This window comes from Botryllus schlosseri, chromosome 4 (assembly GCF_051294905.1).
Source record: "Botryllus schlosseri isolate E-star chromosome 4, Bs_hap1, whole genome shotgun sequence".
Taxonomy (NCBI): Eukaryota; Metazoa; Chordata; class Ascidiacea; order Stolidobranchia; family Styelidae; genus Botryllus; species Botryllus schlosseri.
Genome location: NC_137239.1, coordinates 4,957,222 through 4,979,475, shown reverse-complemented (window position 1 = coordinate 4,979,475; position 22,254 = coordinate 4,957,222). Strand labels below are relative to the sequence as shown.

General features: G+C 40.4%; 3 long non-coding RNA genes across 3 annotated transcripts in view; 1 reads left to right on the top strand and 2 right to left on the bottom strand.

The window, feature by feature from the left end:
- LOC145437920 (uncharacterized) overlaps positions 1 to 22,254 on the bottom strand; it is a 44,414-nt gene that overhangs the window by 53 nt on the left and 22,107 nt on the right. The window contains exon 2 of the long non-coding RNA XR_013914785.1: positions 262 to 303. This is a non-coding gene — a long non-coding RNA (uncharacterized LOC145437920). The remainder of the gene's footprint in view (positions 1 to 261; positions 304 to 22,254) is intronic.
- On the top strand, positions 14,543 to 17,038 carry LOC145436880 (uncharacterized). The gene is made up of 3 exons (XR_013914461.1): positions 14,543 to 14,562; positions 14,629 to 14,816; positions 16,802 to 17,038. It is a non-coding gene; the product is annotated as an uncharacterized LOC145436880 (long non-coding RNA).
- LOC145436881 (uncharacterized) lies at positions 16,720 to 17,848 on the bottom strand. Its single transcript, XR_013914462.1, has 2 exons — positions 17,435 to 17,848; positions 16,720 to 17,075 (listed from the first exon to the last, which is right to left on the bottom strand). It is a non-coding gene; the product is annotated as an uncharacterized LOC145436881 (long non-coding RNA).

The window sequence follows — 22,254 nt, the reverse complement described above, 5'->3', positions numbered from 1 at the left end:
AAGCTGTAAGTTGATTCGCAAGGCATTGGTAATTAGTCAAATTCAATAACGTCTTATCAGATAGATTCGATGTTGTTTGATCATTGTACTCTGCTCAACAGATGTATCTTCTGTAAAAGAAGTTGATTGAATACCAAAGCCTATATTTTCATTATTAAGGTAGTAGAATTATTTCGACTTTAAAAATGTTGGCAGACTCACGTATGGTTCGAAACTAATCTAATGAATATCAAAATTAACAACAACATCATGCATGCTAACCTGTCGTTGGAATCATCGTAGTGTCCTCAACAGTCGTATCTTCTGTGAACGAAATGGGTCACATGCTAAAAACTATAATTTGATTTAGAGGATAAAAATTGATAGCAATTTAAATGCAATTCCCGATCATATTGACCGACTGAATAATGATTATGTAAATTTTTCGCGCTTTACGCGTCCAAGCGATACACCCACCAAACGGACACCCAATATTGATGATAAGTAGCGGCAAAAAAAAAACGTAAGGGGCGAGGGGGGTTATCACAATATGGGAGGCCTGGTTGCGCACATTCATCTATGGTCCTGCGCAGTGAGTTGACGTGTTTGCGCAGACTCGTCCTAAATTAGAGGGAACATTGATGCTTGTACCAGTGTTGGGATGACTCGAGTCATGACTTGACTCAAGTCAGACTCGAGTCACCCTTTTCATATGACTTGACTTGACTAGAGTCACCTTGCTAAAATGACTTGACTTGACTTGATTCAGCGTATCAGGAATGTGGATTGACTCGGTGACTCGGAGCAAAATTCACGAGTCAATTTTAAGTCATGTAGTAATCGGTGTCGATAAAAATCACTGTATCTTGCATATAGTAGCAATGTTCGCGAAACGCTTGTGTAGCCGGTGGGAGTGAGCAATTATTCAATGATCGTGCGTTTTATTGAGCCTCCATTGTTCTCTCACAAATAAATTTGCCGCAGACGAAGTGATCAAAACATACAGCGTACGTTGTCGTAAACCAGAGCAAAATAATTTAACGTCAAAATGTCTATTTTCGTTGAGCAGTGTCTGTCGTTCACAAAATTAAAGGCACCCAATATCATTCGCAGTGCATCATTTGCTCCATTCCTTGAGATGCAGTCTTTGAATCCACAGCTGAATGTCACCATAATATGGAATAAGGTTGCTGTCATTGCAGTCTTCTATAGTCACATTCCTCCTTGCGTATTTGCATTGGTGGCTTTTGGGGTAGGCAAGGTAGGTGGTCGACTAAGGCCCCCTGGTTGACTTACGCATTTTCGAGGGCCCTCCTGCCAGGCTTACGCGCTTTTTTAACCGTATCTCCAGTTTTCGCGATTTTTCAAATGTTAATATCTTCTGAATTACCACGGAAATCCTTAAAGCTATAAAGGATATACCACAGTACAGCGTAAAGAGGGATCAATCATCAATTCTTGGTTTTTAGTTATCATTTTGCGAATAACCGTTGGAATCTATTCACTCATGTAAGATATGGTACACAAATAGTAGTCGATCATTAAACTTCTGCACCCGCTACGAGATCTCACTTCGATTTAATTTTCTCTATCCATTTTCCCGATCAGCTAAAGGCCCCCTCCAACATTTACGCAAATTTTAGTTATCATTTTGCGAATAACCGTGAATATACACATAGCCTACTCATGTAAAATATGGTGCCGTAAACAGTGGTCTGTCTTTGACTTTCTGCAGCCGTTGAAAGAGCTTACTTTGATTTTATGAGGGCCCCCCTCCTACATCTATGCGATTTTGCGATAATTTTGAGAATAACCATGAAAATACATGTACCCATATAGAATATGGTACCGTAAAAGTGGTCCACAATAAGCCTAAATTTCTGTGCCCGTTAAAAGAGCTTACTTTGATTTTATGACCCCCTCCTACATGAACATGATAGCTCTTCCTGCTCATTTAATCGTGAAAATGGTGGAATTTTTACCAGGTCTGAAAATGAGCTTTTTAACCTCGTAAATTTGTTCTCCGTAGATACGTTGTGTAAATTGATCTAATATAAAGGTTTATTGTGTACACTCCTGTGTGTTACTCGAGTCGGAGGTCATTGCTCTTTGCAATCATATGAGTATTCCTCAAATTTTTTGTCAACTGAAAATTTTAGGTTTTGTTCATGTGGTCATATTGTAACATAGAATGAATTATTATTGAATATGTACTTTTTAGTGGCAGCAGTGTATATTTTAGGTCATCAGAATTTTCCAGTGTATGTTTGTTTGAGATTCTACTTGCTACCACTTGATGCCAGCTTTCATACGATATGTTAATTTTTAATTTTGTTATAGGTAGAGTTGTGCCAGAAATATTCAAAATTGGTGTGGAACATGAGTGTTTCTAGCAATTATTAGTGCTGACTCTGGTTAGGACGTCTAAACACATATTGTGGAAAAATTTTCCCTTGAGCTTCTATTCTATCCATAGACATACCGGTAGTGATTTGGTCTTGAGAGGTTGGCTACACTGGCAGGCAATGTAAAAAAGTAATTGAGTGACCACACACATTGCTGCCTAGTTTTTCGATATGGAATTACCCAGTAAAAAACTGAAAATCCCTGTATCCATCCATAAATAATATGGTGCGGTATGGTACATTGCCTTGTCATAATTACGGGTCCGTCATCAAATCTCTGCACTTAGTTTGGATGTACTCTAACCTTATGAAAGTGATTTCATCATTGAAGTGAAGTGTTCGGGTGTACCAATAATGCGTTATCATAGCAGTTGTGTACTGTATTATACTCAATTCTTGTGAATCATTTTTGCAGTGTGTGTGTGTAATGTGTATACTATAGTGCATGACATTGACATCATATGAGATCATATCCATATGGCAGGAAATTTAGTATTGCAAATAGCTAACTATAATTGATAATATCTGCCCATTATGGTACAACTGTCGATCCATAATTTTGAAATATTTCAATTTTTTACAGGCGTAGTCTAAAGGTATTCTAACCTATAGGAATACATAATTTGGACATATGAAGCACGCCCAGCAAGTCCACATTGAGTCTGTATATCCAAAATATTAAAGGAAATACTCGTTTGAAAGCAAAGGAAAACATATAGGCTACTATATATATTGTAATTTAATGAGCCATTCTCATCGGTCAGTCATTCAGTATGCTTTTATTCATTTCACCAACAAACACATGTAAATTGGTATGGATTGGGCGACGACGGGGGACCGGTAGGTCTCAGATTCAGTCGCCACCCAGTCATCACTCAACATTTTTGTCGTGATTTGTGCTGTGCCTTCAGATCTTTTCTGAATGGAAATCCATTCACAGGGTTGTCAGGATTGTAAGTTTGTTCATTATTTTTTTGCGGATTGGCAGCGTATGTTCAAACTTTACCATGACCAATGTGCACCCGGTACAGTCAATCAGGAAATGTTTCTAGTGTTCGCAGCAGGTGATTATTGTAACAGAGTTCCATGTTTTTCAAATGTTGATTTACTACAAATACCAGATAGATCTTGTTTACAGGAAAGGTTGCAGTGGCCTGATGCGTGATATTTTATACCCCAAAATTCTATGTCGGTACTTGAAAGTTTTGAATGGCTATCATAGTGAGAAAAGTGTACAGAAGGCTACATATGTTCAATTTGTTGTGATGTTTATAATTCAGCGTGATGTCACGGAAAAAGATTTTTTAAATTGTGACTAAGCAATTTGGATTGGAATCAATTTCAGCAGGGCAGAGGAAAGTATTAAATGATCAGGTGTTGCATGAGACAATTGTGACCATTGCATTCTTGAAATGCGCCTACCAGTTGAATAAAAAGATGACTCGGTAAACAGCATATTTGGTACTGCGCACTCGTCAGTTGATAACCGTACATTCAATTAGATACAAAGAGTTTGGTATCACTCATTTATATGTCATGTTGTAATTGGTAGCATTATTATCTCTTGAATATCTGATGCAATGCCTCGAGTATATGCTAAATGTAAGCCGGGATCTAAGAAAAGAAAGTTGGTTCAGATTCGGAAAGAAAGTGACAATGCAAATTTTGAACTGCTACACAAATAATTCAAGCCATCTATGTCAGCTCACGAATGTTCTGAACAAATTGAGGATGGTGCTGTTTTTCCATCAATGATAATGCCAGATGAGTAACTCCCTGTCGTAGTCGAAGGAGAAAGCTCAAGAGATCACTGTACCGAGGAATTATCAGTTACCACAGCGCAGCCAAAGTGAAGTGATTATGCGGGAGGTCAGCCTGCTAGTATTGTGAGCAAAATCTGTTGAATTACTGAAAATACTGTAGTTAATTCAGCAACAATCTCGCAACAGCCAAGCTTTAGTAGTACAGGCACCGCTGTAGGACCAGTCAGAAATGCCTCTTCTGACAACCCAGGTGCTGTCCAGATGGAATCTCAAGGCTGCTGTTCTACTTAGTCTCGGCCCAGATTGGAATCCGTATCGGAAAAATCTTGTCCTGCTGTTCATTCCATTACCATTACCAAAGAAGTGGCAGGGAAATTGGATGATATTGGAGTATGGCAATCTAGACTAAGTACATCATAGAAGAATGAAGTTGTTTTGAGGGAGGAGGTTCACGATGATTTGAGTTGTGTTGTGTCTCCTGTCACTAAAGACAGAAAGTTCTCTGTGATTCATTTTCAGAGGAAGCTGAAAACTCAGAAACTACAGAAGCGCTCTTAGTTGGTATACTCGAAGTCGACCGATTCAGCGTATTGCTTTCACTGTAAATTATTCTCCAGTGGTAAAAGTAGCCTGGTTCATGATGGTTGCAGCGACTGGAAAACTCTTGGTAAAATAAAAGTGAACATGAAGTTTCTGGAGATCATTTCAAAGAACTCCACTTGTTTTCGGAAAATAGTGCAGCTCTCAAAAATCTAACAGTTTTACAGAAGAATATCCAAAGTACGCACAGTGAACTCGGTGAATACTGGAGGTCTATTATTAAACGAGAGTTTGCAATCATCCAGTACTTAGCGAGACATAATTGTGCTTTACGCGGTACTGCTGGGCATGAACGGCTTGGGGATCCACATCAAGGCCAATTTCTTGGCCTTATAGAACTTCTGGCAAAGTTTGATCATGCCCTTTTAGAGCACACTAACAAAGTCAAAAATCGACAGATACCCAATCATTATTTGGGAAAAAATATTCAAAATGAGCTCATTTCTCTGTTGGGTAAGAATATTCTAGATGAAATATCTTCTAGTGTTCCTAGAAGCACACACTTCAGTGTCATTCTTGACTGTACTCCTGATTACAGTCATGAAGAACAAATGATGCTTATTGTCAGATACGTGAATACTGAAGGTGATGTTTCTGTGAAAGAACATTTCACTGGTTTTCTCAATGTTAAAAAACTTCCTCGGTGGGTCTAACCAAAGAATTGCTTGATCGACTGAAAGAGCTTGGTCTCGATATTGCTAATTGTCGAGGGCAAAGATATGATAATGGTGCAAATATGGCTGGTCAACATGCTGGTGTACCAAAAAAAAAATTGAATTTAAATCAACGTTCTTTCTTTATGCCCTGTGGATCACATCCCCTGAATCTGGTTCTCTGCGATGCCGCTAAATGTTGTACAAAATTCTATGTCTATTTTGGTTTTCTCCAAAAACTGTACTCTGCATTTTAATCGTCCACGAAACGATGGAATATTCTCAAGGAAAATTGCCGTAAAGTTGTTAAGTATCCCAGCGACACTCGTTGGGAGAGTAAAATTGCATGTGTGGAAGTGGTGAGATTTAATTTGGATGGAGTTATCAAGTCACTGTTAATGGTTTTGCAGAGTCCGCAGTCTGTAGGCGATGGGAGAAGTGCTGCAGATTTAACTGGGATTCTGAAAGAATTGTGTTCTTTTGAATTCATTCTCAGCTTCGTTATTTGGTACAAGGTCCTATTTCAAGTCCATGTTGTATCTCAGCATTTGCAAAAACAGCCAATCAAGGTATACATTATGCAGAGTAAGGTTTCCGGTCTCCTTGAATGGATCAGACGTTTTCGTGTTGATGGCTTTCAGCAATCTCTAGAAGAGGCAGAGTAGTTTGTCAGAGACATGGTGATTGATAGAGTGGAGGTACAAACGTCATTTCAGCAGCCAAGGCAGAGAAGCCGAATCTTATTTTTAACACGCGACTTCAGTCAACGAGGAAATTCTCTCAGCTCAAAAGAAATATGAAGTTGATGTATTCAATATGATGATAGACACTTTTATTCATTCCATGGAAGAACGATTTAGTCAATTAGGTAGATTTTATTCAACCTTCAGTGCATTGTTGAATATCGTGACCCTTGAGCCTAATGATATTATTCATCAATTTTCAGCTGAGGCATGTGATAAAATTGAGCATTTTCTTGGAGAGGACATTGATGAAGCTGTCCTGCTGGGGGAAATTGATACCTTTATTAGTATTCCAAATAAATGTCTCGGTGTAACGGCTCTGGGTGCCTTGCGGTACCTTGTCAAAACCGGCATGACTACTAGGGTGGAGTGAAAAATGGAAAATTTTGAATTTCAAAACGGACACTTGATACGTGGTGCCAAATTTCAAAAAACATAATTTCTATAATAATTTTGGGCGCGGGAACCCTTTAGTGGTCGTGCAATTTCACCGAATCAGCCAAAAATAGCCAATTTCGCTAAATAATGATGACCGCTTACTCTAGAAAGCTGATTTTGGGCTTAAAAGATGCGGAAGCAACGCGTTTCTATACCACCTCCATAAAACGTTGTCTTAAAAATGACCAGAAAAAAGGTAGAAGCAAATAATTGAATTTTATACCATTTTCGGTAAAATTAGGCACTGAAGCAGTGGGTATGAGGCCTAAAGCGTGTAGTGATTTGTGATTGACCTTATGACTGACAACTCCATATTGGAAGCATATGAATTGCAAATCCATATTGAAAACACAAAAACATCAATTCTATATTAAATAAAGATAGATTTCGAAGATGGTTTCACTACCAGAGTATTAGTCTGCACAACCTTTGAAATCTTGTTTCGTATTAAAGGATTCAATCTGCTTTCGAGACTTTCTGTTTTTGTCTGATTAAGCCATCTCTAGCAACGTTTATATCCTGAGACATGAGCATATGTTTCGGTTACCGCTTTAACGTCAGTTTCCACTGCCTGGTTGTGCCAAGGATGATTGAGCCTTAATGGTGACAACCTTAGATTTTCCAGCTCGATATATGGCAAGTTTTTTTTATTGCTGGTGTTCCACATTTTTAGATTGCAGTTTACAATTTGGTAGTATGATTTGACCTTGATGTTTAAAGTTGGGATTTAAACAATCTGATTCTAATGTCAACGTTGTTTTTAAGTTTCGGTATATTAACATATCCCCCTTCAAAGTCGCCAATTGGAGTCTGGTATTCTGTGTGATCTGCTCATAGTTGTAATTTTGTTACCTGCGAGACTTCTGAGACCCTCATCATCGTCACTGAGCACCCCCCCCCCAAGAAAAAACATTTTCCTGGTGTGCAAAATATGCCTTTCGTTGTACCAAAGATAGTGCAAAGTTACGAAATTGTGTATCAAAAAGCTTTGTATCATGAGAAAGTTTGTAGAAGTTTTTATAATAATCAACAATGGAATTGTCTATTTTTATTTCATGCCATGACGGCAAATAAACCTCCATGCAGAATTTTGTGGTTCTATGAGCGATAGAGTCAAGCAATCTAAAATATATTGCTCAATTTTGCATAAAGGTTCATTTTCTGTCATGGATTGAAACGAAAATGCACAATTATGGATAACTTGAACCCACATAGAACATGGCAAATTCCGAGGTTCTATGTGCGGCAGAGTCATCCATTAAAAACTATGACCTATATTGCTCAATTCTGCATCAACCATTGTTGATGGTTGAAGGCCTCAGAAGACTCGCAGTGAACAATATTACAACTATGTGCAGATCAAACAGAATACCAGACTCCAATTGGCGACTTTGAAGGATATGATAATGAACCAAAACCTAAAAACAACGTTGGCACTAGAATCACATTGTTCAAAATCCCAATTATAAAAATCAAGCCCAAATCATGCTACCAAATTGTCAGCTTGAATCTAAAAGATGTGGATCAGCCACCAGCAATCAAAAACTTATCAGATCTCGAGCTGGAAAATCTAAGGCCATCGCCATTCAGGCTCAATCATCCTTGGCACAACCAGGCAGTGGAAAGACACGTTAAAATGGTGACCTAAGCATCTGCCCATGTGTCGAGATTTAAACGTAGATATGACCTCATCAGAAAAAAACTGAAGTCTCGAAAGCAGATGAGATCCTTTATTACGTAACAAGATTTCAAAGTTTATGCAGACGAATACTCTGGTAGTGAAACGATCTTCGAAATATATCTTTTCCTAATATAGCATTGATATTTTTGTGTTTTCAATATGGATTTGCAATTTATGTGCTTTCAATATGGAGTTATTAGTCATAGGATCAATTAGTACACACTTTTGGCATCATACCCACGGCTTTAACACCTAATTTTACCTAAAACAGCGAAAAATCAATAACTTGCTTGTAACTTTTTTCTGTCCATTTTCAAGACAAAGTTCTGTGGAAGTGAGATAGAAACTTGTTGCTTTCGCATCTTTTAGGCCCAAAATCAGCTTTCTAGCATAAGGGGTTATCAATATAAAGCGAAATTAGCTATTTTTTAGCTTGTTCGGTGAAATTTCACGACCACCAGAGGGTGCACGAGCCCAAAATTATTATAGAAATTACTTTTTTTTCTTTATATTTGGCACTACATATCAAGTGTCCATTTTGAAATTCAAAATTTTCCATTTTTCACTCCACCCTAATGACTACTGATTACCATTATCTCTTCGAGGCCCTGCGTATAGTTCTAACAATGCCGGTGTCCCTGGCAAGTGATGAACGTTTATTCTCCAAATTGAAATTAATTAAGACGTATCTGAGATCTCGAATGAGCCAAGAGCGTCTGAATGGCTTGACACTAATGTTTATCGAAAGTGAAATTAATAAGAGCCTTGATCACAACTTACTTATTGACGAGTTTGCCAACCAAAAAGCTAGCAAATGCAGTTTTTCATGATTTTGTAAATCAGATCAGTTGGGAATTCCTAGATTTCCAAGGACGTGTGCTTACATTGCTACCATGCATTTTGTCTGATTACATTAGTATGATATGACTTCTAGTCTTTTTGCAAGGTGATATAGAACAGATGTGTAGGCCTTTAGTATAATTTGGGCCAACTATGCCAATTTGACATTCACGTATAGTAATTAGCATTTATTCTTCTCAAGGTGCTTTGTCATTGTTATTCTTTTTAGCTTGTTGACTTGAATGATGTAACACATAGTAATAGGTCCATTTTGTGAAAATGTATTCCCAACTTTGGTATCAGTTCAAACAAGGTAATATCCGATACCACTTTTTGCAACTTTCATCTTACTTTGAATTTGCAGTGAGAGATATCGATAATAAGTGTTACATCAATATTACCTTTATATCTGTGAGAAATATACAAACAACAAGTAAGTTTCTGGATAGAAACAATAATAACTTATGCAGTGTGTAACAATGATTTAATGACATTGCAACAAATTTTTGCTAGTAAGATCCGCTCAAAGAGGCATACCACTACCAGCATCTAAGCCCGCTTTAAAGATTTCAACAATACCTAAATCACTAAGGTAAGCTGATCTTACCCTGTAAAAACAAAATATTCCAACACCCGTCTGCCTTGCTCTGCTTGCATCAACTTAGGCCCTTTTCATACCGGATTTACGAAACTCTTTCGGGAACAAGTTCCGAAACAGGCGATGTTCACATAGAGAAAAAAATACCGAAACAGTTCCGGGAAATGAGCGCGTTCATACCTATTTAGAGTTACCGCGAACTTATGTTCATACAGGTCGTTTTTTCGGTTAATTCGCGGGAAATTATGGCCAGTATGAACGCGATTCTCCGTAAGTGTTGACAGTTACGAAACCATGTCTGTGGGGTGTTCCAGTTGTAATATGCTTGTGGAAAACGATGTGACAGAGGCATATTCGTGAGATGCGGAGAAATGGGCTCCAACTTTTTGCTATGGGATGTTGCGGATATGCCTTCTCGATGGGTATGGGGCTCCACTCAATATACCTGACCTGTATCAGTAATAGAGCCCGAGCATGTTCATGGCTTGTATATTATCAACCGAAGCTGAGAGCAGAAAATGGAAGCCAGCAAAGAGGATAGAGTCCTGGAATGAAAAGAGCCACCGGGGCAATTCCCTACACAGACAACCGATGTTCCCACCACTACCTCTCCAAATCTCATGAAATTTGGTACACGCACAGATGAGCTAATTCCGAACAGGATGAACTTTATTTTATGAAAATTGGACTTGGGGGTCAAAAGTTACGTCACTTTGAAAATTGACAATTTTCTGCTCATTTCGGGTCTGCACTTTCAGGTTTTATCAACGCAATATTCAAGAAGGTGTAGCTAGATGTTAGACGGCAGTTGAGATACGGTACTTGGATTTATCTGAAGCTTGTCTGATCGTCTATATTTCCAAGTAAAATTTAATGCCCTATAGGTTAGGGCCAAAGGTTAAATTGAGGGGGAATTTGGTCAATGGTCTAAAATCAGTCAGGCGTTACACGATTTAGACTGCGGATTGCTCAAAAACATATTAAAATATTTTAGAAAATAGGATCTTAAATGAAAGTTTGCTTCAAGGAGACTTCGTTCATAGCTGTTTGATTTTGGCTATTAGACTGTAAAGTGATGAAATTGCAGTTTCAAGAGCACACTTCATTTGCACATGGAAATGCAGTAGTAGTAGGGTGCGTTCGGACATCGAGTCTGGAGTGTGTGTGGATATCATGTCTGGGATGTGTTCCGACATCATGTCTTGGGTGTGTTCGGACTGTGTTGCCATTGAAACGTAGTGTCTGGGGTGAGTTCGGACTGTTTTGCCCCTCGGACATCGTGTCTTGGGTGGGTTCAGACAGTTTTGCAACTCGGACATCGGGCCGAGGGTGTGTTCGGAATGTGTTGCCATTCGGACATCGTGTCTAGGGCGTGTTCGGAGATCATGTCAGGGGTGTGTTGCTACTCGGGCATCGTGTCTGGGGGGGCTCGGACATCATGCCTGGAGTGTGTTAGGATTGTGTTGTCAATTGGACATCGTGTCTGGATATTTTTGTGCTGCGCCAGATATGCCTCAGACCTGATATCTGCGCACAATTCTTATCCAGACATGCTCCGGAGCTGATGCCTGCGTACTAAATACCTTCAGGCATTGTCCGAAACGGATATCTGCTCACTTAGTGGACACAGACATACGTCAGACGTGATACCCGCGCACTAAACGACGCGTGACCTATATATGACCTCTTTATTTGCGGTTTTTGCTTATATCTGCGAGAGCTGGGTATATTCACAGTAGTGATAGCTGAGTATATCCACATCCACAGTAGTGATAGCTGAGTACATCCACATCCACAGTAGTGATAGCTGAGTGTATCCACAGCTATCACTACTCTGGATATAGGGGAGATGTGGTACCGATGGATCACTGGGACCGAAAATACTTTGAAAATTCTCTATTATAATTCCATGATCATACTCCGTGAACTTGTCTACAATTGCATGCTGGCAAAATCTTTCCTCACATACAAAAAAATTCGACGTGCACGAGCTATGGGTTCTCTCACAGATGTTTTTTATTTTGGGGGGTGTAAACTAAATTTAGATGGACATAGACATTTTTCTTTGTAACCTTCAACACGAACAAACTAGCAATCATTTTTATTGTGAAGTGTAGGCTATAGGGCTTGTATCAGGCTATATAATGAGACCTATTATTTTATTCAGTACTTTCCTTGAGTGGACTTTTTTTCGATTCATGTATAAAATTCGTAGGGTGGGGACCGATGACACAATAGCCAAATCAAGCAAAATAATCAAGCATACTGATCATGAAACAAATGAAACATGCTTACGTACAGAAAATCTTTATGTAATAATTGCATATGATGTTTTATCGCTATAACGAGGTATTTGGAAGTCGCACTGTCGATATTCGGGCAATATGTATGTACCCTCAAATTTATAAGTCCGAGCCTAAATCGAAACGTGATTTTATGACAACATTTGAGTTAATATCTATTCTATTATTTGACAGTTGCGACCAAACATTCTTCTTTGGCTTGCTGTAGCTTAGATTAAAATACTGAGCAAGAAAAGAAGTCCCATCTGAGTTTTTTAGGGTATATGTGTCATAGGTCCCCGGGTCGTGTGCCATTGGACCCACCGGGTGGGGACCGATGACACGTTCGAGCAACAAATTTTGAACGTCCATAAATATTTTTTGAAAATACGGATATTCATATATATATGTGCGCTATAGGTAGAGCTTGTATCAAAGTGCTGAGCCGGCAAAAGATCTGTTGTTTTCGGTTGAACATTTCGGCGCCAGCGATCATTTTCCAATTTTTGATCCAACTGTACCACATCTCCCCTACTCACCTCAACTATCACAGATATCACTACTGCGGATGTGGAAATACTCAGCTGTCGCTACAGTGGATATACTCAGCTATCGCAGATATCACAAAAACCGCAAATATAGAGGTCATAGGTCAAACGTCGTTTAGGACGCGGGCATGACGTCCGACGCATGTCTATGTCTATTAAGTGCGCGGATATCCGGTTCGGACCATGCCTGGGGGTATTTAGCACACAGGTATCAGCTCCGGAGCATGTCCAGATAAAAATAGTGCGCAGATATCAGGTCTGAGGTGTTCGGATTGTTTTGCAACTCGGACATCGTGTCTTGGGGGTGTTCAGATATTATGTATTGGGTGTGTTCGGACTGTTTCGCAACGCGGACATCGTATCTGGGGGGAATTCGGATTGTGCTGTCACTCGGACATCGTGTCTGGAAGGTGTTCGGACATCATGCCTGTGGTGTGTCCGGACTGTGTTGTTACTCAGACATCGTGTCTGGGATATGTTTGTGATGCGCCAAACATGCCTCAGACCTGATATCTGCCACTATTTTAATCTGGACAGTGAACATGCGTCGTAGCTCTTACCTGCGCACCAAATACCCCCAGGCATATTCCGAATCTGATATCTGCGGGCTTAAGGGACACGTACATGCGTCAGACGTGATACCCGCGTCCTGAACGACATTTGACCAATATATGACCTCTATATTTGCGGTTTTTGCTGATATCTGCGATTGCTGGGTATATCTACAGCAGTGATAGCTGAGTATATCCACATCCACAGTAGTGATATCAGTGATAGCTGAGTATATCCACAGTAGTGATAGCTGTGGATGTACTCAGCTATCACTACTGTAAATTTGGATATACTCAGCTACCACTACTGTGGATATACCTAGCTATCGCAGATATCAGCAAAAACGCGTCGTTTAGGACGCGGGCATCACGTCTGACGCATGTCTGTGTCCAGATATCCGTTTCGGACAATGCCTGAAGGTATTTAGTGCGCAGGCATCAGCTCCAGAGCACGTCTGGATAAAAATAGTGCGCAGATATCAGGTCTGAGGCATGTCTGGCGCAGCACAAACATATCCCAGACACCATGTCCGATTGACAACACAATCCTAACACACTCCAGGCATGATGTCCGACCCCCCCCCCCGCCCAGACACGATGCCCGAGTTGCAACACAGTCCTAACACACCCCTGACATGATGTCCGAACACGCCCTAGACACGATGTCCGAATGGTTACACATTCCGAACACACCCTCGGCCCGATGTCCGAGTTGCAAAACTGTCCGAACCCACCCCAGACGCGATGTCCGAGGGGCAAAACAGTCCGAACTCACCCCAGACACTAAGTTTCAATGGCAACACAGTCCGAACACACCCAAGACATGATGTCGGAACACATCCCAGACATAATGTCCACACACACCCCAGACTCGATGTCCGAACGCACCCTACTACTACTGCATTTCCATGTGCAAATGAAGTGTGCTCTTGAAACTGCAATTTCATCACTTTACAGTCTAATAGCCAAAATCAAACAGCTATGAACGAAGTCTCCTTGAAGCAAACTTTCATTTAAGATCCTATTTTCTAAAATATTTTAATATGTTTTTGAGCAATCCGCAGTCTAAATCGTGTAACGCCTGACTGATTTTAGACCATTGACCAAATTCCCCCTCAATTTAACCTTTGGCCCTAACCTACAGGGCATTAAATTTTACTTGGAAATATAGACGATCAGACAAGCTTCAGATAAATCCAAGTACCGTATCTCAACTGCCGTCTAACATCTAGCTACACCTTCTTGAATATTGCATTGATAAAACCTGAAAGTGCAGACCCGAAATGAGCAGAAAATTGTCAATTTTCAAAGTGACGTAACTTTTGACCCCCAAGTCCAATTTACATAAAATAAAGTTCATCCTGTTTGGAATTAGCTCATCTATGCGTGTACCAAATTTCAGGAGATTTGGATAGGTAGTGGTGGGAACATCGGTTGTCTGTGCAGGGAATTGCCCACCGATCACATCTGCGTACGACAAAGTCAGTTTATCTTTGTGATTGCTGTATGATGGTTTTGGTAAATCTAATATTATGTATACTGTACAGAGAAACCAGGGAATTCTAGAAATCCGTGAGAGAAACATTTGGTATACTCTGCAACAAGCTTCGAGACCATAACGAAAAGCAGCCAGCAAATTATACGAACTCAATTTCTCTTGATTGCTGAGTAGCTGTCGCTCTTTGGAGGCTAGCCAATGAAGCCAATCGTTTATAGATCCAGGTAAACAACAGATGTATTCTATGAAGGCAACTGTCACAAGTTGATTTTAATAAAAATAATTGCTGGTGCCTATAGTAGGGCTAGCCACAATGATTCGAGTACTCGAATCTGAATCGAGCATTAACTTTATTGATTCGAGTCGAGTATAGTAAAATACTATTTTTTTGAGTACTGAAAGTTGATTTACTAATGAGAATTATACCGTAGTTTTGATACTATTTTCCACTGAGTAAGCCTTGAAACCTTGATTGGCCGTGTCGCAACATACGAGATATAGTACAAAGCTACGAACCTACGATCGTTGCTGGAAATAACACATTTCCGAAGTCGTGACCATTCCATAACACTGTCAAGCAGTGCAATGAAATCGGTATGGTCGAAAAACACCTAAGTATCTTTATGCGAGGGACAGTACCGTAGGCGTTATGTTCTTTGTGGTGGCATAAAAGGTAGCCTACACATTTGAATTTTGACATAGTACATTGTGTTGTGATGTCATCATGATGATACTCGACTCGAAGCGTAATAAGTGATTCGGAATCGAATCACTCAGGTACCCGATTTTGCCCATCCCTAGTGCATAGTAATATTTCTATATTTGTCATGACATGGCGGAATGTCAGCCAGTTTTTGAATGGCATACCACTACAAGAATTGATGGAAAATAGACTTAAACTGGAAACTGAGCAGTCAACACAATGACTTGGACTCGGACTAGAGTCATAAAACCATGACTCGAACTCGATGCTCTGCTCGATGAGTTGGTCTCGGATTTGAATCGGTGGTGAATTCAAAATGACTCGACTTGAATCTAGTCTGAACTTGGGACCCTGCTCACTCATCAAGTTGGTTTTAGTTACTAAACCTAAGTAATTCTAGTTGTGGATTTGAAAAAGTGAATACTTTCTGGTTTTAGTTGCGGATATTTGAGAGTAGTTCTAGGTCTAATTGCAGATTTCGAAAAGTTGATAGTTCTAGTTCAGGGCCGGCCTACCCGTGGTCCGCGAGTTAATTTCCGAAATAAGTAGTATTATTAAAAATTAATTGCACAGATTGTGAACTTGCAAGGCCAATCAAAAATTTGATTAGTCTGGCCGCAACACTTGAGATATGATGACTGAAATATCAGTTCCGACGCGGTGGTAGATCCATGAGCCAGTCACATTTTGGTAGATCTTCGTACACTACAATAAAGCAGAATACTTTGCGATAGATTTATCAAAAGTAAAAATTTTCTACACGCTTAGCGCAACATCTTGTAACTCGATTTCTTGCTTTTAATATTGTTACCCCTTCGTGAAAATGAAAGAACGCCTTATGTATCAGATTGAGTCTAACCATATATATTCGCGACCTCCCGATTACGCTCGCAGAAATACCGTCGACTATGAAACCTAGGCAAAAAATGATAGACGCATGTTGGACGAAGCTTTCGATATCAATATGTCCAGGTGCCGAATAGTCCAGTCCTTGCAAACTGAGCCCAGCAATATACAGCAGGCTTGCAATATAGTCAAGTGACAATATTATTAATTTATCTACTTGAAAAAATTTTCGCCCCTGGCGCGCGCGCCTTAGTGGCCCGCAGAATAGTTCGTCATCGAATGTGGCCCTTTGGCTGAAAAGGTTGACCACCCCTGTTCTAGTTGCTAGTTTGAAAAATTGGGTAGTTCTAGGTAAAGTTATGCATTTTAAAATTCCAGTACTTTGTACAAGTCTGAGTGTTCAGGGTGTGTAAAAAATTACCACATCAACATTTGTACCAAACATGCATTTGCTGCGTTCAAGTTTGTCAGGATGACTTCATGATTGGAAGCCTGAGGTTTCCGTACTAGCCTACATAACTGATGACGCAGCCTATCCCTTTCAGCCTCGACTCATGAAGCCTTTTCCCTGAAACACAAACAGCATAAGCCGAAGCTAATTTCAAATATGTAATATAAATTTCCTTTCTGCTGCCCTTAAAATTCACAATTGCTTTTTCAGAACTTAGCAAAGCACACATGAAGGTTGAAAGATTTTGGTCGACTGAAGGCACGGTGTCCGGAAACTGCAATCCGCTAAGGCCAGAATGATACAGAGGATGGTATACGCAATGAAGTCCTGGTGGTGATCCAAGTATCGCTGGCCCAGACGTTGGAAATGCCCTGTGTGACTTTCTCAATAAACAATGCTCTTGCTTAACCAGATGTGTTTGTGCTGTTTCATTTTATTCATGAGAGAGACTTTAATGCACAGTTCGGCCCTTTTCATCAGTATCCTCCATCTAGACCTGCGGAAAGATCAGATTAAGTTACGCTTGCCTAGCATTGCATAACAGAGGAATGAGATGGTAGTAACAAAAAATGAAGGCATAGGTGAAAACCAAATTATGGCTTGGATGATGTACGACCGTTGGTACAATTTGAATTTTGGTTAGTGAGTCAGAGCTAAGGACATCATTCTCTGCTGTGCTGCCACTATCAAAGCAGATGTTACTAAATCCCCTTTTCAGTAGGCGTATATGACGGTGACTAACCTACGCACAACATATCCGTGGTTAGAAACTTGCCTTTGATGTAACAAAGTTGGTTAGGGTCAAGATCACCTACCAAATCAGTGTTCAAGTCCTAAAGTTTTCAGGCAACTCACCCAATGCTGCATCATTTGGAGTTGGAGATGGTGTTCTACCTTTTTAGCCGTGCTCTGTTTACAAAACCACAGCAAAAAGAAGCTGACTAGTAGTCAGTGACTACGTATTGTGAGCATACAGAATAGAAATCCAAGAATAATACATTCCCAACACCATTACAAAATGCCGCAGGTAGCTGACCTCGAAATACAAGCAGTCGGAATGAACAGCGCGTTACCGTAACTAGAAGTTTGATTGACAGCGTTCCGGGAACCCAGCTGCGCCATTCGCGTTCATACTCAGTCGGTCCCGTAAAAATCTTCGAAAATAAGTGCGTTCATACCGCCCCGAAACACCAGTGTTGTGTTCACATAGAGGGGTTCCGGTAAACATTTTCGAGAAATGTTATTCCCGGAACTCCGGTATGAAAAGGGCCTATGCTTCCTTCCATATTGATGGACGTAGTCAGTCATCCAGAACTCTTCTGAATTTTTGTCATGTAATTTTTGGTTTGATTGAGAAACGACTTTGATGCGATAAGAAAAATCAGCCCCGCAATCAAGTTTCTGCTGCTGGTCTGTCTCAGACTCCAAATTCCAAATATCATGTATCAGCTTCAAAATTGGAAGTCACTGTCACTCGTCATTTAGTCAACTCCAAGGAGCGTCGATCGGTGCGTCAGTGATGCATCATGTATGTTTAGTGCATTGCAGTTCCATCAACTGTTTCATGGCGATGCGGGAATTAATTTACTGAAACCTGTGATGTGATCGTCGATTTCAGGAGTGTTAGTGGTAGTTAGTTCGAACTGACTAGTCTTCCATCGTCGTTTTAACATAATGACTGAAGCACCGTCGACGTCAAGCGGGTTACCCATAAAGACGAAGAAAAAGAGTGACATGTGGAAGGATTTCACTCTGATGGCGCATGATAATACCGGCCAGTATACTAGGTTTGCGAGAAGTCAAAATTTCGCAAGTCGGCATGCAGTGCGTCGAATCTTCTAAGGCATAGCGAAGCGTGTAGGAAGTATTGATCGCAGTTGAAGAAAGTTCCTTTCTTTCTTCCAACAAAAAAGTAAGCGACAAATCAAAAGAGAAGGTGATCATGAGCAACACTGATCGCCGGGTGAAGAATACCAAAGAAGTGCCGGATTGCCGTGCTGTTGTGCAGAAGACGTTTTGCCATCTAGATTTACGGTGAAACGTAAGTTGGATGAGGAGGCTTCATCTTTGAAGCAGAAGCTGCCAGAGGAACTAAAAGTTGCTAACAAGTCTTATGGGCTAGCTGGCATCACCACAGATATGTGAACCGATCTAAAGGGTCGCAGTTCTATTAGCTTGACTGTTCATTTTGTTGGGAAAAGCTTGACTCTCAGAAGTAATATTGCGACTGTTCGGCAATTCACTGACACTAAAAAAAACTAGTCTGAATATCAGACAGGCTGTCGAAAACATCGATTGGGATTCTTCGACAATGGTTTTCAATAGACCTCTACCGATATGGATGTTTCGGAGACTGGACAAGATTCTTCGGGTTATCTCGGAGTCTGGGATTGAGATCCACGGAGTCGGAGGGACTTTGCCTCAGAGACCAAATTCATCGGAGGGACTCGGAGTCTCAAAAGCAGACTCCGCTCATCACTGGTTATGAGACAATGTGGTAGGCGCCTAACCTAGAAAATCAACACGATAGAGAAAAACGGAAGTGATTTTTGAATTCAGCGCCCAAAAGTTAGTCAAAAACAACTGTACGATCAAAGTCAACAAAACCGTGTGGACCAGTGTAATCCAAGTCGGTGGTTCTCAAACTTTGTCTTCGCGGCCCCCTTTTGGACCGCCACGGAGCCCCGCTGGCCCGCTCAAGTTTACGTTCAAAATTACCTCAATTATCGTGCCACCATTATCTGTCGTGTGCAAATATTGATTGCAGGCTAGTGATAAACTGCCACAAAATCACTTTTCTATAAAATAACATACCAATACATGTAGGAATTGATCAGACTTTTGTTATTTCCAAACGAATTTTGGAGCGGTTTTTATTGTCTTGAAAATCCACGTATTAGATTGGATATGAACGAGTGCTTTAAGTCCATTTATACAAAGATATAGTACTGGCATATAAACGCCTGCTGCGTGTGTTTTTATTGAACATATCACTTCCAGCTTCTTCGTTTCCATCTAGCATCTCAGGTTGAAGTTATGCAGTGGTTATATCACAGTACAAAATTGGTTTCGCGGCGAGATTCCAATTGATTCATTGTGACAGATTAGAAAAAGTCAGGAATTTCTATTTCAAACTCGCGTTTACTAATTTTCTCTGAATCCAAAATGCTATCTCAAACATTTCGTTTTTTCGGAAACCCTAACAAAACGTCTCTACACAGTAATATGTTTAAAGCGGCACGCTATTGGTGATTTGATGAATGAAATGAGTTTGCATTGTCGGATATTTCATCTCAGATGACCATTTTAATGATTTGAGCTAACGTTATAGGAATGGTGTGACGAGACTGTATCATGCTTTTCCTATTTAAAAAAAGCATAAAAATTAGGTTGGCAATCACTTTAAAAATTTAGAGGTCTCGCGGACCACCTTAAAATGCTTCGCGGACCCCCGGCTGAGAACCACGGATCTCAGAGAACCAACAATGAGAGCCAAAATGTCATACATACTTACCAGTCGCTGGAATGAACGTAAGGTCCTCCACAAGAGTCGTATTTCCTGCTAAAGAAATGGTTTGTACACTATAAAAATTGTATCCAGATTCTTGAAGATGTAATGATACTGTCGATTCTAATTGAGTATTAGCGGGTAGCTTTAGCTAATCAGTGTATGGTTGGTCACCTTTTTATCAATAATCGAAGAAAAGCAACAATGCCATGCATACTAACCTGACGTTGGAATGATCGTGGGATCATTCGGAAAGATTGCATTTTCTGCAAAAGCAATGGTTTGCACAGTATAAAAACTGTAACTGAATTCTCAAGACAGTTAAGATACTGTCGACTCTATAATTAAGCGGGTGATGGTAGATTCCTATCAATATTATAAGACAGTGGTTTCCGACCTTTTTCCACTCATCGCCCCCTTTTCAAACTCCACGTCGATCATTGCCCCCCCCCACCCCCCTCCCCCCAAAATATTGGGAACACAAAAATGGGCATACAGACTGAAATCACCGGCGAGTGGAATAAGAAAAAAGGTCAACTTTCCGGCTCGACCTCGAAATTACACTTTTCCAGCTAAATTTTGGTGAGTTGACGAACAAAAAAGGTGATTTCTACGACTTGGTTCCCAAAGGACCGTAATAGCACTGCGCCAGCCACCCTATGCGTTGGTCTTGACCAATTCCACAGGACTATAAAGAAAATTTCTGCACCCCCCAGACCTAACTCCCCCGATACCTCTTCACCGCCACTTCCCAGCACAAATTGTTGGACTTCCTAATTTATATTATTCATGATGGAATCGGTCAATATGATCGGAGTTGCATAAATATTTCTGTCAATTTTCTATCCTCTCTCTGCTCATGTATTTAGATTTACCGGTAAAGCTAAGTGGGGTGTTTTGGAAAATGTAGGGCCCGTAAGTAATAATTGAACAGATTCATGCGGACCCGTGGGCATAATGACTTCGTTAGGTCATGAAATTTCGTGGCCTGTCTGCTATGTCAAAAAATATTCAAATCGCCCATACGCACTAAGACTAAAAGACGCACACGATTTCAAATTGTTATTTCTGCACTGGCAACTAATTTTTCTCCGAGAGATGGCATTTATTTGTGGGATTCTGATTGGACAGAACAGTAACATTTGGTGCCAGCTATTTGGCCTGAAACTTCATATGTCTTTGTGCGTCATGGTGTGATAATGGCTGACGCTGAGATGCCCATTTCTTCTATACCTCATGCGTATTATTTCATGGAGGAAGGGCATCCAATAAGCAATGAATATGTGACCACGAAATGGCTCGCAGCGCGAACTTTTTTTGAAAAAGTTTGCTAAATTTCCAAAATTATACTCTATTATTAATGTTAATTCACGAAAAAATTGTGGGCTCCCTTCGAGCTCGGGCCCCCCATCTCAATTGGGGACTTGGGTGTGGCAGTTACGGTCATGGACGCCAATATAGCCATTCCAACGCGCCATCGCATTCCCCTATCGCCCCCTTCGTCCAGTTCCGCCCCTATCGCCCCATTGGCTATTTCCGCCCCCCTGGACCGACAAATCGCCCCCCGGGGGGCGATATCGCCCACGTTGGGAAGCACTGTTATAAGAGAACCAACAACGTCATACATACTAACCAGTCGTTGGAATGATCGTAGGGTCCTCCGGAACAGTTGTTTTTTCTGCCAAAGAAATGGTTTGTATTAAAACTGTACCCAGACCCTTAAGGAAGTAATGATACTGTCGACTGTAATTAAAATTTAGTTGCATGAAAAATCTAAAAGGTGCAAAACGTCTCTTGAAAGAAATCAAGAAAAGGTGCAATACAAGATTCCTTCGAACAGCTGAAAACACCATGCTACACAACTTCCAAGCATTTAGACAGCTGTCGGAAGCTACAGAGAGAAGTTGCAAGAAGCTGCCCTGTGATCATTCAATTCTTTCCTCTTCCCCTCTCAAATTAATTACATAGCCTAATTGTTCGGTCACATTTTGAAGCATTTTTTTGTGACATCACATTAAATTTATCGGTCTAACAACAAAATGAATATATGTAGCATTCGGTACACCTTTCTCAATCATAGCCATTCAAATCTTCAATGTATTGACATCGATTTTGAGACATGAGATATCAGTTATCAGGCCGCTAGAACCTTTCCTGCATGCAAGAT